General features: G+C 39.5%; 1 protein-coding gene and 1 long non-coding RNA gene across 4 annotated transcripts in view; one reads left to right on the forward strand and one right to left on the reverse strand.

The window, feature by feature from the left end:
* LOC109042459 (neurotrimin) overlaps nt 1–18,087 on the forward strand; it is a 540,449-nt gene that overhangs the window by 482,133 nt on the left and 40,229 nt on the right. The window lies entirely within an intron of this gene.
* Nucleotides 1–18,087, reverse strand: part of LOC140224390 (uncharacterized) — a 36,397-nt gene that overhangs the window by 9,441 nt on the left and 8,869 nt on the right. The window lies entirely within an intron of this gene.

Below are 18,087 nucleotides of genomic sequence, written 5' to 3' on the forward strand. Positions count from 1 at the left end.
GAGCCCTGGCTCATCATACGCGAAGCATATAAATGCGGCGCGTTTTCGCGGTGTGTGCACCTTTTCAACGAGAGGAGAGGTTAGACAGTCGGTAAGCAGAAAGCGGGTAATTCATCAGGTGATCCTCGGAGGCATCGAGACGCGGAAGAACTACCGGCATCGGCATGGCCAAGGGTGCAGCTCAACCCCCCCCCCCCCCCCCCCGCCGTCGAGGAGGAGGAATCACGCCGTGTTTACCAACCATTTAAATCTGCTATCTTCAGCGCCGAGTCAAGGCGCGGAACAAACCCGCAACAGATCCCGGCGCCTTTCTCCGCGGAGGGAAAAAAGGGCACTCTTAATTGCGAGGGCACCGGCGCGGCGCACCGCACCGCAGCTCGCTTTCAAACCGGGCGAATCTCCGACAACACTATTGACCCATTTTCTCATAATTTCATTCCGCGGAGAAGTTTGTTAAACACTTTTTTTCTCCTTCCTTCCAAAGCCCTGTATCTCAACGGTGGATGTATTAACGCCGCTCCCGCCGGATCGCGCCCTCAAACCCGTCATTCCCGATCGACTCCTTGCGAAGGGATCGTAAAGCTGGCAACGTGGGATTCGGGGTTTGCCATGTGTGGGGTGTTTTACGGGGGCTTGGATCGGCGGGATCGGGGTTTTGGGGAGATTTGGCAACCCTGACAGGGGCGCAAGACGACATGCCCGGCGAGTAATCTTTTTTCTGCTTTGATTAAATATTTGAATAGAACGGAATAGCACCTTCCATTTAAATTGAGGGCTTTGCATAAATTGAGGCTGAGACGCTGCCTCACCCGCTTGTCAGGAATTCAGCTCTATCTAATTGGCTCGTAAATTTTTTTAATAGTTTCTTCCCTTCATTCCCGTTCCATTTAACGGGATTTGCACCTCGAGTGATATCAGCCTCACCGGTCAAACACTGCCAGCTCCTGTCTATTAATTTCGCGCCTCCAGCTTCCCCGGCGAAAATCAAACTCATCCGAGGAGTTCGTTCGTAATTATTAACCGGGAACGAAATAGAGCTATTGATCCTAACAATTTTTCCCCCTTTCTTTGCATCCGAGCGTTTGTGATAGGATTTTGAAGATGGAATGGATGTTAGCACACTATTCAGATTGCAAATTTCAGGAAATATATTTATGGGCCTCAGCAATTTAGAATTTTCCGGTCAACGCGTCCAAATAACCGGCAATCTAAATTGTCACTCGTTGTTGTTTTTTAATTATTTTTCCGTATATCAGTCGATTCTGTCTCGTCTCTTATGAATGGTCATCCTTCCACACAAAATCGGAAAGTAAAATGGACACATGAAGTTTATTTTGTTTACAAAGCGCCTAATCGCTCATATTGGTGTCTTGTTTCATCTCTATTCATACTGTATCTTTACTTCGAAGAAACCATATTATTGTTTTTCCTCTCTTTTTTCCAGGTGAGTAGCAGTTCACAGATTTAAATCTGACTATGTACGAATCTCAGCGGTAATGTAGTTTTCTCAATATAATTTTGATTTATCTTCTTATGAGATTGAAATAGATGTGGAAAAATTGTCATGTATTGTAGGTATAGTCGATCACCCAGAATTAGAGCCCTGGGGTAATTATTATTATTTAATAACAAAGTGAACAGATTCATATTCAGCATTTGGTGCAGAACATACTTGCGAAATCGATTTTTTTATTATCTAATTTGAAACGAAATTTTTGGCTTTTTTTTAAAACTTTATATTTTAGAAACTTCCTATAAACATTCTTTACTTATCCTGCACTGCGTAATTTAGCAAGAAAGAAGATAAAATGTTTGTTTTGTTTCTTTGAACAATGAAAAGAAAAAAAAGAAACGTCATTCTACCGTGAAAGTTTCCAGATTTTTTTTTTTATTAAAACCTATCTGAAAACACTGGAACATGTAAAAGGCTCACATTGCTTAAAATATACCTCAAGCTCGGTAGAAGCTCAAAACGGAAAGCCGAAAAGAGGAAAACTACCGGTTGAAGTTAAACTGCAACGCATGAGGAAATATTTAGCTCACATAACCCTAAATTAAAGTTATTTCAGCCGGAGACAGGTGGCAAATGCCGTGAGAAGTGCATTTTCAGCCTGCTCGAAGGGCGAAAATGGCCGGGAGTCGAAGGAGCTATGATACCGCGAACATTTTCAATTATAGTTAAGTGGGAACGGGCCGTGGGTTTTAATTCGTTCTCAGTGTGCCGTATAATGATCGAATTGTTGTTGCTGGAATTAAAAACCAGGAAAACGGGGGCGGAACGGTGTGTGCATGTTAAACTTTCGCGATTATCGCCGCTATAAATCTGATACTGCAGAGGCGAAAGTCCTCGCCAAATTGCGCAAAATTGTCTTCGCAACATAAATTATGCGAGTCGGCCGCCTGTGTTCTCCTTATTTTTTGTTCCCCCCTCAGCTCTCCTTCGTATCGATCTTGTGTTTCTTTGCATTTTACCTCCAGGTAATATAAGCTCCGCGGCCTCAATCGTGCTCAGCAGAAATGTCCTATTTCATGCGTTGAATGTTTAAAATGTCCACAACGAAATGATTGGTGTCCGCAACAGTATGTCCGCCGCACAATTGGACCATATTTTGCCGTGATAAACCGCTATGTCTCGCTTACATTAGATACAACATGATTTCCGTCAGTTTTACTATGCAGATATGTGAGTTTGTAGATGATCCAAAAATAGTGGCTCTTTTTGGAAAATGTAATACAATTTTGTACAAAAAATATCATTAAGGAAGAATTTCCACTTGTAAATTTTGGCCTAGAATATGAATGGTTAGATTAATAAGGTTGGAGTACGTATTTTTTTTATTAGAATGATAAGTGTTGAGGTTTATTCTTGAAATACCGACCGTCCGGTTTGACTCTTTTCTAGTGCTATCATTTAAACAATAACCTCGCATTTGTCGAAACATGTTCATTTTTGACACATTCTGATATGGACACCTAAAAGCAGAGAAAATTAGCGATGGACATACCATTGGATATTTTGCACAATGTCCATTGGAAACTCCCATTCTGTTTCCAAAGCCACAGCCGCAACTTGTAGTAATGCAACTATGCGCTTTGCCGAAGGATATTCGACGGAACAGGCTTAAGGTAACTGTCAAGGCGATTTTGGACGTGTTTCTTTCGTATGAAATCTCAATCTGTACCTATTTACTAAAAGGCGTTGGTTGCGCAACGCGCGAGGCGTCGTTAATTTGTACGTTTAAAAAAGCTGAAGTGCCTTCAATTCTTCGGGTATGCAACCTCGATATCCCACGAGTACGAATAGTTGTATCTGCGGAGCGTGAGAGTTTTGCAGGCCCTGAGATGGTACAGCGTTGTTTATTTACCGACGATGAACGCGATTTGATGTAGACATCCCGAATAAAATAAGTGTTATCGTCCTCCCCCCCACCCCCCCTACCATAAAATGGGGGAAAATGAGACTTAAATTTAAAATTAAATATATCTTATATCGTACAAATTACCGGCAAAAAACGAATAATCCTAGAGTTTACAGCGTGGCTGGTAAGTGTGAGTTTCAAAGGTATACAGCTTTGTTAGCACAAGCTTATTTTGAGGAAATGTAAACTGTTCGGCCGATTCCGATCTTTCAATTGACCTCATTTAAGACACCACCTTCTACCTTTTATGTGCCAGCAGTCAAGTAGACGGATGGGTGAATTCATAAACCTTTTTCCTGTAACAGGGAGGATAAACGGGAAAAGGGGAAAGAAAAGTAGATCACAGTATGATGTAGAACGGTAACAAGAGAATTAATGAAAATCATTGAATTAAAATTTTTATCGCCTTCGGCTGTAAGAGAATGGAGAAATTAAAAAGACAAGCGAGGGGAATCGGGCTTTATTGAAGTAAGGGCCGGTATTATTGTTACGCGCGCTCAAGACTCCACCGAAGGAGGAAGCGGATGCTCCCTATTGCCAATCCGTGCAAAATTACCCGGTGAGCAGCTTTTCGAAGGGCAGGTAAAGTACAAGAGGAAAAGTCCCCAAAATTGTAGCATCCAAAAACTCTTATATTGTATTGATGATAGCGTGCACTGGAAAAAAAAACACATTGTATCTAGAGTCCAAACTCTTAAAAACATCGACAAGAAAAAATACTCTTTATTCAATCAGATTTAAGCTTAAATCAAGAACCAAGCCTCTTCAATTTGAGCGGATTTCCTTCTGATTTAAGCTTAAATCTGATTGAATCAAGAGTATTTTTTCTTGTAAATGTTTTCAAGAGTCTGGACTCAAGATCCAATGTGTTTTTTTCCAGCGTCGGTATTTTCTTTTAGCGAGTATTGTTCAACTGGATTTTAGCACCCACCAATTGCAGTTTCAGGCACAAGACTCAGGTCCGAACTAAAACCCTCCGTTACATGATTTCTCCTCCAATTTTGCCTAAAATATAACTAATACTAAATCCACTCTTTATTATTGGGTGATTTGATGGACGCCATTTGTGCGGGATCTCTAAGACATATCGTCTCTGATATACCTCATTCTGTTGCGACGTTGCAAGTCAACAATAGTGTATTTTACTCCATTTGAACACTTTAAAAATATCGATATGATGCGAGGTAAGCTGCCTCACCAAGAATCGATTGTTCTATATACATTCAAGTGTAGGTTACAGTGTTGCCAACATTTAAGAATCGCCACTGACCTCATTCCGAGGGACACTGTTTATTGTTTGTTTCCCCGTTCTCTTGGTGAATACCCAAGCTCGAGTACATTTTTAGGCTTTCGAGAGCAAAGATAGAGCGAGCGACGTTCGGTAGTATCGAGGCGGAGTGTCAAATCAGGGCGATTGTTCCACGACGGTGATAAACACGACGAGCGGAGAACATACATAAGTTATGGCCAGTTAAATATGACAAGGGACGAGACCCGCAGCACTGTATGCCCTCCTTTCTGCCCAGCGGCTTGGTTTATTAGCTAATAAAGTGCAAGTTTAGGGCTCTCAATTTTTGTTGCCGTTCTTGGTTGCTACTCTAGTTTACTACATCGCAAATTTTCCTCGGAACAAATTTCTGTGGGTGAAAACGGCAACCGAGATTTGCCCTCCTTTGATGTGTAGAGAATACATTTTTATTTATTTTTTTATTATAATTTTTTGAGAAAGGATTTGTTGCACTGGAAAAAAACACATTGGATCTAGAGTCTAGGCTCTTGAATACATTGACAAGAAAAAGGACTCTTGATTCAATCAGATTTAAGCTTAAATCAACAGGAAATCCGCTCAAATTAAGAGGCTTGGTGCTTGATTCATAAGCTTAAATCTGATTGAATCAAGAGTATTTTTTCTTGTCGATGGTTTTAAGAGTCTGGACTCTAGATCCAATGTGTTTTTTTTCCAGTGTGCATCTATTTTGATAATACAATAATTCGCATCTTTTGCATATGCGCGTAGCAGAAGATTCAGAGTGCACCCTAGGCAGAATTAAAGAGAGGCGCTAAATACAGAAAACTGGAAATCTGAAGCTTCTCTCATACTGTGAGAAAGTATCGTTTCTCTCGTCAGAAATTGCAAGACGGCAAACATTTTGATCGAAGCATGCTTGAAAATCTTCATTGCAGCATCATCGAAGAGAAATTATGATGAGAAAATTAATCAGATCTATTGCTGTTATAACGTAAACATACTAAATCTCTCAGTTTCCGGGTGTGAAACTGATTGTTTTTGCCTCCGAACTGACATTTGTGCCGTTCAAGTTCCCTCTCACATGGCACCACTCCGAATCAAATTACTACCAATGCAATTGCTCAATGATCTATTTACCTTTTCAATAATAATCCTGACCGAGGTTGCCAGGTTCCTCAAAATCTGAATATTTACGCACGTGCCTGTAGCTGTGATTCAATTAAAATGGCCAAGTACCAACGTATTGACTTTTGATGACCGTGTTGTTAATTTAACACATGTTTTACATTTATCTAATTCTTTTACTTGAACTGCGTAACCCCCCCCCCCCCCCCCAAAAAAAAAACCGATTTGTTTCCCTTATTTTTTTTAGAAAATGCATCTTTAATTTTTACATGTAGACAGGGTTTTTATTGAAATCATTGTAATAAGTATGAGAAATTGAGTCTGGTAGACTTTAGTGAAGTTAATCCAAGTTTTTGTAGAATGTATACAAACACCTACACAAGATTTAATACAGTATGGCGAACACCACTAGGATTTCGATTCCCTTTCCCAAAAATTATACCTGATCCAGGTCCAAAATCATGTATACGCACGTGGTTACATACTTACCATTTTTTCGTGTAGATAAGCCAGGAAAGTTACTTACTTTTGGCGCAGCGGCGTCTATTGGTATAAAGAAAGCTAAAATTTGATCAATGAATCGCAGTAAATTACCGGCAATTGAAGAGGTTGTCAACCCACACCAAAATCTCATTTCAGTAACTGGGAACTTAAAAATATTTCAAAAAACGTTTACCACACGCAATCGACTTCAACCATCCGCGTCTATTAGGTCACTTAATTAATGGAAACGAAACAAGCTGGTAGAAATCATAAAAAGTTGAATTCGTTTCATATGTATAAAATATTCCGAAAAATCGAACCCTGCGGACTGATTATTGAAATCGACAGACAGAGCGATGGACAAAGAAGACGAAAGGAGTATGGAGTGATCCTATTGGTTGAAATGGCTGGGTCCTATAGACTAAGCGAGAAAATGATGTACTAACTATCGGGCTCTCGAGGGTTGCTGTTAGTTAGTCTATACTTGGCTCGTTTGTCCATTATAAGCACCTACTTCCTCTAATAGGATCCTTCCATGTATCTTTCGTCCTCTTTGTCTATACCTTAGTCTATCAATTTCAGTAATCGGCCCTGCTGGAAATGTCTGATGAAACTACAAAAGGTTTACGAAGTTTGGCAGCGCAAGTGTAAGCATGGGCAACATCTCTGAGGCCCGGCCTGACTTGGACCAGGAAGGGACTAGCGAAGTCTATTTCCGTTTTCCCGAGTGAGTAAGCACGGGCATGATTAATAGGGGGGCTGCGAAGGGATCCCTGCAATGGGAATCCAACCTCTCCCACCCGCCCCTCTCTCTTTGGAGCCGTAGCCCACTTGCTAATTTAATTGAGTCGACGGGATGATCTAATCGTTGCGCAACAGCCGATATTGCCAGGAGGAGGGTTGACACTCCGAATCAGATTCACGGTTGCCAGTTGAAAACAGCCCTGGCTGTTCCGACTAGTCACGCAGGGATTTCACCCGTTGACAGCGGGGCAGTATTCCAGAGGCTCATTTCTATCTATGCAAGCAATGTGACCTAGGGGTAAAATTTTAATATTCAGGTATATTTCTTATCCCAACAATTTGCTCATCGATCATCGCCACACTGGAAAATAAACACATTGGATCTAGAGTCCAGACTCTTAAAAACATCGACAAGAAAAAGTACTCTTGATTCAATCAGAATCTAGCTTAAATCAAGATCCAAGCCTCTTAATTTAAGCGGATTTCGTTTTGATTCAAGCAAAAATCCGATTGAATCAAGAGTATTTTTTCTTGTCTATGTTTTCAAGAGTCTGGACTATACATCCAATGTGGGTTTTTTCTAGTGCAGTGGAGCGATCAAACGATTGAAACCATGTCAGCACGGCAAAACAAGACACAGATAGCCCTGTCTTAACTTTGCAATATATCGAATTTCAATGTCTTATCGGGCTGCTTTTCAGTAATCTGCCCGCAGACAATATGTAGCAATCCCTTCCGAATTTGAATGTTTCCTCATTTGATTACATTGCTTAGATTGTAAAGTGAACGGAGTCTCTGAAAAATGGGATCTCTGTTGTGACTGAACTATTTACGCACTAAACACACAAAATTGTCTACTGTCTTATTATGCTGCAAACGTTCGTTGAATAATTGCCCGAGGAATAGTATGAAACTCAAATAATACTATTTCACAGATCTGGCACTTAAAACCTCATCATATTGAAAATATATGTATTGGACGCGTGGTTCTACCACACAATATTATTGTGCGAGTAAAAAACTGTGCCGATCACCTTTAAGCACCATGTTTAAACATAGGATTCAATACGCTAACTTTAAATAATGCTACTTAATATCCATTTTACGTGCCTGGACAATTACAGCCAGCATGCCAAGGGATGAGCATTCTGCCATTTCTCTTGATATTATATAGTTTTTACAACCTAACAATTCACTTGTGCATCATGCTTAATGTTGTCAACTGTTCTCTGAACCTTGCAGCGCGATTGTTTATCTTCACAGAGATGATAAGTATGTAGTCGACAGTTTGAAAACAAACACCATTTTGGGCCGAACAAATAAAGTCAGATGATATTCTGAAGATTCTTGCAGGAAACACAAAACATTGCTCAATGCTATTGATGATGTGCCTCGTAGTGCTTTTTAGTATTTTTTTTATTATACTTTATTTTTGCCCTTATTCTCTCCGGGTTGCTGTGACCTATTTTCGAAAAGTATGCCACAAATCCTGCTTCGCTAACAATTATCCCGTACTTTTTGTCGCTTTACGAAGAGAATTCTTTGATCTCGCCCGCGTGGAATTCGGCCTCATCGAAATGAAACGTTTTGGAACAGTGTCAAATCCAATTTTGAAAAGTTTCCGGAAAGGACCGTAAGACACCCCTCCAAGCTTGGCAACAGGGTTCCCCGACCAACTTTTAATGACTTTTCCCCCTCATTCGCATATCTTTCGTAAATGAGATGACAAATTGGAGTTATTGATTAAAATTTATCCCAGTTTTTCCGTGTTACTGAAGTGGTCTGCCATTAAAAAATGCAGGCTCTCCGGCTCTCAGTTTTACGTCCTACTTCATTTGGTGATTAATGGATCGCCCCTCCAGATTTCTCAAGCAACCCTGCACCCTTATTCTTTTCCGGTTGCTCTAGCCTCAGAGCTCCTCAGACCGTGCCATTAAACCCTCTATTACTTGTAATCAGTCTTCCGGCACTCTAATGCCTTTATTTCAGTGCGACGCTGTACTGCGATTCTTCTCGCTCCATAGAACGGTGAACGCATTATGCTTCAACATCCGAGACGAATTTAACACACGGAATTGCATGGCACCATACGGACTCGTACCCTCACACTGTGTTAGTTTCAAATCTGTCAAATTTTATAAATCACCGCTTATCCGAATCTCTTTTTTTAAGTGCACGTATGAATTGAAGATCTACAACGAGTGTGTATACCATAGGATCGTATTTTAAGGCTTGAATATTTCAAATTAGCTACAACTTTTAAGTTTCCACTTCATTAAGATGTCAATCGATCAATATCAAAAGAGTTATTTTTCTTTATAAGAAAGCGGTGGTTGAACTCATATGTAGCTATAGTATGCAATAGGTAACTGATTAGTTTTTTTTTTTCTTGATTGATGAGACCATGACACCCAAGTTGGTTAGGATCGAAAAAAATGATATCATGGTACCAGCTTTTTTTTTAGAAAAAAAAGAAAACAATTTCGGAGAAATTGGGACATGCATGAAAAAAAATTCCCAAAAGTTTCTAAATGGACTAAGAATTGGTTTGTTTAACTACTTGACTTTAATTTGACGAGAAACATAATCCTTCTGTAAGATTTCGGATTTTTTTTCATTTTATTTATTTATATTTTTTTTTGAAACTGCACATTGTACCCTTGTACCCCTGTACCCACTGTACCCTTTTTTTTATTTACGGAAAGAGAGTGAAGCTCTAATTGAATGATGTTGAACGTGTCCAGACTGATTCCCATAGCATCTGCTCTTTTTAACCAGCCCCCGAGAAGTCGTGCCAACAAACTGCGCGTAGTCGCCCAGGCGAAGATACACACTTGGAAAGCCAGCTGCAGTGAAAACTCGAGCGCCAAAGCACATCTCCATGCAATAACTCTGTTCATTTGCTCCTTTTTAGGTGAACATGCACAAACGATTAATGTCGACACTTCCCATTTTATTTCTCGCTACAATCCCCTCGCGCTTGAGCCATTTCTTTTCAAAGCTTGAAATTTATTTAACGAAGTCTCATGAAAGGAAAGAGCTCGGATAGAACGCCTCTTGTCTTCGACGTGGAATTGAGTGAGTCCTGAGTTTTAAGTTTGTGTTACAACTCGGAACTTGGGAGATGCAGTTCTTTTTTCTCCGCGTATAAGTTCTCTTAGGTCTTCGTAGGAGTGTTTTCACCGGGAGTATGGCGCGTGTAATTGAAAACCTTGTTTGTTCTCTGTGTTTCAGCGCCGAGGATATGACCCTGTTTTTCCTTCGATTTCCTTTCCAATCGAAATAGCACCCTGGAAAACTGAAACATTTCATGTCAAAAAATTTTAACTGGCTATTCTCTTTCCGTATCTCGACCGTGTCTTCCTATACACTCGGGATACGGGTATCTTTCATGCATCAAAGAGTATTAATATTGCGAAATCAATAATTTTATCCCGTTATTTGTACAACAAGAATGTTATGAATGTTATGAATATCTTTCCAGTTATCTTCAAAGCTCCTGAAGTATATTTACGGCCGAGTAGCTTTAATTAGTTTACATAGTAATCGGAGGCAAACCTTTCGCCTAATATTCTGGACTGTTCTCTATTATACCTTCTTTTATTAAGTGTGCCAGTAGGGCTTGCTTTTTGAAATCACTCGGATGTACCATAGTACAGCACACCGATCAACCAATGCTATTCAACGGGCCGTCCAAATATTTTTTTCCTTGGACCCGTTTTCTTGTCTTTGAACCATTATACTGTCAAGCCCTGATGGTCTCTTACCAAATAACCGACTGAACTGCTAATTGGGAACCCTTGAGAACATTTTCCTGTCAAAACCGTATTATTTCATTTGACAAAAACCTCATAGAAGCTTTCTTACGCTCGGAGGACTCAACTCTAGAACCTTCTTTCCCGCCAAAACTGTTTAGCCAATGAGCGTCTTGCACTGCAAGTGCAATCTGTGATGGGCCTCGTGACTCTTTATACCATGTACTAACCGTGGCCCCTGCAGAAATCCACTCAAACCACTGCAGTTATCTCCCGATATAGCTTTGGGTGTCAGGTTTCGAGCAAGGCAATAAAAGACGGCGAGGAGAGGGTCGCCTCGTCGAACCTATTATCTTCCACGCCCGATTAACCATTCACCGTGACGCCAGGATCCACCAAATTTTCACAAAAATTGTTTTCCGTCTATTTAGCGAGTTTTTCCTTACTTTCCGTTAAAGTACAAATAAAAAGAGACCACATTTGTAAAAATCGGCCGAATAGGAGAGAAGTTACAGTTCGAAATCCAAAGAGATTAACTCAACGCGATTTCGATGCACGGCAGTTCGCCCAAATCACGGTCGTGCGAAATGCCGCATATCAGCTTAAAATCAAGATAATTGGACGGAATCTTTAAAATCAATTTACATTCAACGTTCATGAATCAATATTTTCTCCCAAATTTAGCAAAAAGTACCAATTGATGCAAATAACAAAGACGTGAAAATAGTAGGTATGTGTCCAACATTTTAGTTATTCGGCACGCTTTTCCAACATATTCATGTTGGATTTTTCTGCTTGTTTTTTCATTAGTATTGATATTATTACGCTCGATTTTTATGGTTATTCTACGTGGCTTACAGAGTAAGTGGCAAGTATCACGGGCCTGATTAGTGAGCCCTGGCATTGAAGGGTGAACTAAAGAAGGGAGGGTTTTTTGAAGGAAGGAAGAAAAAAGTTCGGGTAACTAACACTTATTACGCATAGTTCATCATTTCATTACATCATAAGTTCAAATATGTATACTTATCTTAACTTCAGGAGAGATGAGAGCGAAGTGTCTGGGCGATTGAATGCGTTGTAATTCCTTCCCGTAGATGGTCAATTCAGAATCACCCTTATGCTCAGTAGTGCGCTTAAAATTTCAAGATAATCCGTATGGCTTCTCGCATTGGTCAGACACAGTGTTCAAATTAACGAATTCCCTTCTTCTCGGCGCTTGTCTTAGGGTTGTCGTAGTATCCGCACAGCAGCGCTATGGCTCTCCGGGTATTATCAATTCATCACCATTATCATTACTCTTTTTTAACTCTACAGTGGGTTGCATTAATTTAAGCGCCACAATGAGGGCCAAAAGTTTTAATTGCTTTCATTTGTATGAATTGCTGCCCAGTTCTGATGACGCTTCAAGTTTCCCAAAGTTAAACATTAGCTGAAATAGTTTCGGCTTGCTTAACTTGGCGGGAAGAAAAGTTGATTTCGGCTGATCGCAATAATGCGAGGCAGCAACTCCACTTTTTCCACAGAACTCCCCATACATAATGCACAACTGTCTGACAATTGCAAGTTACTCCGCTTACCATCTTTTACCATTCGATATACATCAAGTATTCCTCCCGCTTGAGTATCGCAGGACTGTCCTTTTAAAGGTCGGTCTGTACCAATCCAGCCATGAGCTATTATATTATTCAGGAGTGTTTTAGATATCAAAAACTTTGCCCCATTTCCGCTTTAGAGGAAGAAAGGTTCTCCAGGAGAATAATGCGAAGTCGAAGAAGAAGTCCTCACTTGCCCGATCCTTAATATTTCTCATCTTTCCCCTCTTCTTCCTCGAAGGATAGTTGTTTACAAAAGTTCGGCCTTCGTAAGAATGGAACATAACATTCCCGCATTTCAGCTAATAAAAAGTTTCACTCGGGATTTTTACGGCATTGTTGTCAAGTGATTTTTATTCCTTCTGACACATCGATTTGCGTGTGTTTTCCTTTCAATCGAACCGAGCGCTGGCATCTTTCATAATCTCACGTCCGTTTCTAGGTTTACTATCACATCACGAGGTGAATAAAAATGTAAATAAAATGAGAATAATAAAAGGAATTGTACAGCTAATTTTTATATTGACCGCGTGATTGATTCCTAAACTTTTCGATTTACTGATAACAGTAAGTCAACAATGACCATCATTCCACTAGTTTTCCTCCATTGGTTTATTACACTGTCTTCTGCGAACTATCAACTCATTGTTAATCTCCATCAGACCTCTTTCTGTGAATGTTGCAAATTATGTTTAGCTGTAGACTTATACTATGTATGAACGGAAGAAAACATGACAATTTAGTTTTAGCAGCCATAAAAAAGGATATATTTAAGCAAATACATTTCATTCTCTACCTCGTTCATACTTATAACCCTCTCTTTAGTTCTTAATACTTTCGAATAATGTAATTTGATGACATCGACGGCCTTGGTCGCACAGATCAATAGATTCGTCAATATAAACTAGGAATGACGTAACAATCAGCCCATCAAAATACATCCTTCGCGCCAATTGGGTTTAAAGAGTTTAACGTATATCGTTCACGTTTGGAAGTATACACTCCCAGGTGGTCGCATAAAATCTAAGCCCCATTGAAAATTTCCTCCTAGGGGACCTAGAGGGAAAGAAATAAAATTAAGGTCCCTCAACAGCCCCCGCGGGGAACCCATTCTCACGTCCATTGGCAGTAATATGCTCACACGCTAAAATGGAAACATCTTGGTTCCCTCGGGGCCCAACCAGAGTTACAAACCTTTTTTCCGTTAGATGATTGTCTGGCAAAAAAGTTTTAAAAAGGAATTAATATTTAGTGGACCTATGGTTATTGACGGAAATAAATTATATAGCCGTTTCGCCAATTCCGATTTTTATGTTGATGAATATCGGTGGTGAAAGTCGCAAACCACGTATCTCGGTTTGCGATGTTGCAGACTTCCTGTCATACTTTTATTTTTGAGCGGAATACGATTTAACGTCAATCCTTAGAGCCTTCCATGGTTTTTCTCCTCTGTGCGTGGAAATTTCAAGAAAACCTCAAGGAAAAATGTTCATTTGTTTCCCTTGTAAAAATAAATCGGGAGAGGAGATTTTGAAGTCCCGGTACGGGTTTGGGAGTTTCATCGTTGATGTATGTAAAATGTTCCTGTCCTTGTGTTGTCGCATCCCTCCTAAACATGCGTATTACTGCTCGTTTGAATCAAACAAACTAATTGGACATATTTCTGCCAAACGGAACTACGTGCATTATGACGTGAACCTTGTTGTTCATACATTCTCATGAGTTCTATTGCACAAAGTTCCGTTTGGCAGAAATACGTCCAATTTCCAGTGTGAACTACCGTAAACTGGAAAAAACACATTGGATCTAGAGTTGGTCTAGAGTTTGGATGTTGAAAACATTGACAAGAAAAAATATTTTTGATTCAATCGGATTTTTGCTTGAATCAAAACGAAATTCGCTTAAATTCAGAGGCTTGGTTCTTTATTTAAGCTTGATTCTGATTGAATTAAGAGTACTTTTTCTTGTCGATGTTTTTAAGAGTCTGGACTCTAGATCCAATGTGGTTTTTTTTTTGTTTTTTGTTTGTTTTTTGTTTTTTTCCCCCCCACTGTAATCAACGAGGTCAACAACCTTGTCCCGCGTTATTATTGAATGTATCTCATTACTTTTTACTCGACTACAAATTTTCATTGTAATGGTATCATTGCAACTAATTATAAGAGCTTCTCCTCGACAGCTCTGTTTGATAAAATCTGTTTTTTTTTTCAGATGTTTTTTTCTTCATGATAGCATATATTTAATTTTACTAACGTCACTGGTAAGGTCATACGGTACCCTGAAATAAAGATAAAACATGTAAAATCACTTGGTCAGGACCACAATGTTGGCTTGGACTGCGATCGTAAACGAGGGAAGATCCACCGCACCGTGCGTCGCGACGTAGCGTCCATATATTTTTACGCTATTTAAACTCGTTTTATTGGGCTCGGACTTGGTCCCTCTGCCCTCCCCCACCCCTCCAACCCTCCCCATGCCCAGACCAAGCACTTCCTGCCACTGACTTTATTTCTTCGTGACCCTCCCACCAACCGCCTCTCGTGAGTTCTCCTGTGTACTCTGCTCGCAAATCGTTGGCTTTTTATCTGATTTTAATAAAATATAACCAAATGCATTTCATTTTACTTTGATAGGGGGAAAAGAAATGCATTAAAGTAAACTTCCCGCAAAGAAAATTCATTCGTTATTTTTTTATGGCCCACAAAGCGTAATACCAGTCATTAAGTTTCATTTTTCCGTCAGTTTATGGGCTGTGCCGCTAAATGCATCGTAATTACAGTATTTTCAGTTTGTCTGATCATTATGTGGCCATAATGGATCGGCATGGAATTAAACTGTAAAATTATCGAATTTACTTTTATGGGTACATTTATTGACTCTTGTCTAACCCAGGAAGCGATTACTACTTAGATACGTAACTTGAAACCTAATTGATTGGGTATCTCCGCATTAAGGAACAGTATCATGTAGTTGTTCTCTTCGAAGCTACAACTTCCTCCTTCAAAAAAATAAAGTGAAAAAGAAAGATGATTAATTACGTCAAAAATTACGGCATTTTATCAAATACCTAAAGATGTGAATTGATGGAATCGAATATGCTGAAAGTGATGAGCGAGTAAGATAGTGAATCAATTGAAGAGTATGATAGTTCAAGAGGTATTTTTGTGATTTCCAGAAGAACATGTCTAAAATTGAAAAAAAAACCATCGAAATCAAATGACACCAATGAACTGTAAGACGGAAAAATAAAATGCGGAGCTCAATTTATCTCAAAGTTTACGCCGAGACATATTTCCCGCAAAATAATTGGACTGCTTGTCGAAGGAAGCAACCAAGCCACTTTAATCGAGCAAATTACATGTTTTACAAAAAAACGGTTGTGCGAATTTTTTTTGTCGCAAATTTTGATGAATTTTCTGCACGGTACGAAGCAAATTCCCTTTAAACTTCCAAAAAATGCGCACTAATGTTCGCTCGTAAGATAATTAAATTGCTCTGTTAAACGAAACAGCCAATGTGGCTTGATTCCTTTCTACCAAGCGCGGTCCAATCGAAGTCTCAGTTTTCAAAATCGTTACGCACCTTCTTCTGTCATGATATTGTAGAATTATTTTTTTTTTAGAAATATTTCATAAAACTAGTCATTTTACACAGCAGCTATTTTTCTCGTTTTATTATGTTTCTTTTTTAATATTTTTAGAGCATAGTAAATATCACAAAAATTCTTAGAAAACCGCACTTAAATATCACAAAAATTCTTAGAAAACCGCACTATTTATGAAAAACCGTGAAGAGATTGCTCGTCTTGGAAAATTCTTTTCCACTTCAATGCAGTTACGCAAGATTCAATTTGAGAGTATTCATATTATGAAAGTTGAGACTCACAAACTTTTAAAGGGTTTAGTGTCGGAGAGCTCCTTCGTCGTGGAACATTTCACACCTACGGATCTACGATAGACGGTAAAACTAGAAATAGACGAGTCTCGTCATCGAGGGGCGAGGCTGAGTCGAAGAAGCGGTGTTTTAAATGAATATTAATCACTTTAAGTTCGAATGATTATTCCGAGTTCTGTACGAGAGGAGCTTGAGTGATATATTCATCTTACGCTAATACGGATGTTCGCTGCAAAATGCGAATAAATCGTTCAGAGTGGCCAACTCCAAGCGAGATGAGCGTGTGAACAAGCAGGGATGCCCCGTGGGGGAGGCAGCAGGCATGCAGGGATGCGCGTAATTTATAGCTGTGAAAATGAGGTTAGAGCTCCGCTGTTGCCTCTTGTTGAGACTTTTTAAATTCGGTCACGAAAGAATTTATTCAATGTAGGAGGAATGAAGGAAATCTCCGCAGCTAAAAATGCTAAGCACTGAAGCATATAAGCAATCAATTTGCTCAAAAGATTTTCTCCGGTAGATTTTAACAGTTGCTAAGCGTAGGCGTGCTTCCTTAATTTGACTGCGTTTTGCGATTAGGAACTACAATTCGTGGCGCATCCGTAATAACTCTCATGTGCTCAGAGAAACTATGTGTACATATTCGCTGTTTATAAACTGAACCCGAAATTGTAGTTCCTAATAGTAAGATTTAGCGCAATCCAAGTTTTTACCTACTTGAAAGTGTTTATGACGGAAGGTCAAGGAACGCAGTTCAGCAAAAGAATGAAAATATTTATGAAAATCTCTTATAACTTTACACCTAATTATTTTTAGCCCTGAATCAAAAACTTATGTTGGTTTCTTCATCATCCTGCTTTTTTCCGGGAAGTAAAATGTTTCCCGGGAAAACGGGCGTAAAAGGATTAATAATAATAGTTATTATTATTGGACTTCATTTTGCAATTAAGAACTACAATTCCTACAATCTATATATTTAATATCCTAAGGCTTTTTTGTCCTCCTTCGATCTCGGAAACTACTCGACCGATTTTCCTGAGGTTTGCTTTAAATGAAAACTCTTAGGCTCTAGATGTGCCAGCATCCCATGGTTTTTCGATTTGCGCGATTTTTTTTGTTTTGGTAGTAGCAAAACTTGGCTCGCAAAGCTAGTGACCGGGGGTCCAGGGGGCGAAGCCCCTGGTCAGCGTCGCAAGCGAGCGTAGCGAGCTGCTGAAGCAGCTAGTTGCTTATAAATTTGTGAAAAGAACAGGAAGCTGTAATGGAAATGGCGATGAAGCTTCAGTGAAAAAAGGTCCGATATTGACTCACAACCTCCGCAACATCGCTTTCCTGTAAGTATCGGCACCAGAACTAATGGAGGCCCAGCCATCAACGTAAACAAACAGATATATTGCATCGGTTGTTTGCTTTTAACTTGACCGATACTTTACTTGACCCAACGGAGCTGATTTGAGTCCTTTCCTTCCTTCAAATCCGTTGCTTCCTCCCATTGAAATGAAACAGGAATCGTGATCAATTTTAATTCCATATTAATAGTTGTGATTGTGTTAACTACAGCAACACAACATATTGTGAAAATTCCCAGTCATTTTTTTTCATTTTGAAAAGATAAATATCAGTTAGATATTAATTTACAGTAGAAACCGATGATTCTTTATACAGAGGTCACTGGCAACATGGAATTCGGGGATGAGCCCTCTGTTAAATCCCTTATTATCAGCGTGTAGGGTTTTTAGCTGTGAAAATTTTCATTTCAAGAATTTACCTATTGCAAGGCCTGAGGGCGATCACAGCAAATGTTTCAAATATATAGGACGAAATTTGTT

The sequence above is a fragment of the Bemisia tabaci genome, chromosome 4, assembly GCF_918797505.1.
Source record: "Bemisia tabaci chromosome 4, PGI_BMITA_v3".
Classification (NCBI taxonomy): Eukaryota; Metazoa; Arthropoda; class Insecta; order Hemiptera; family Aleyrodidae; genus Bemisia; species Bemisia tabaci.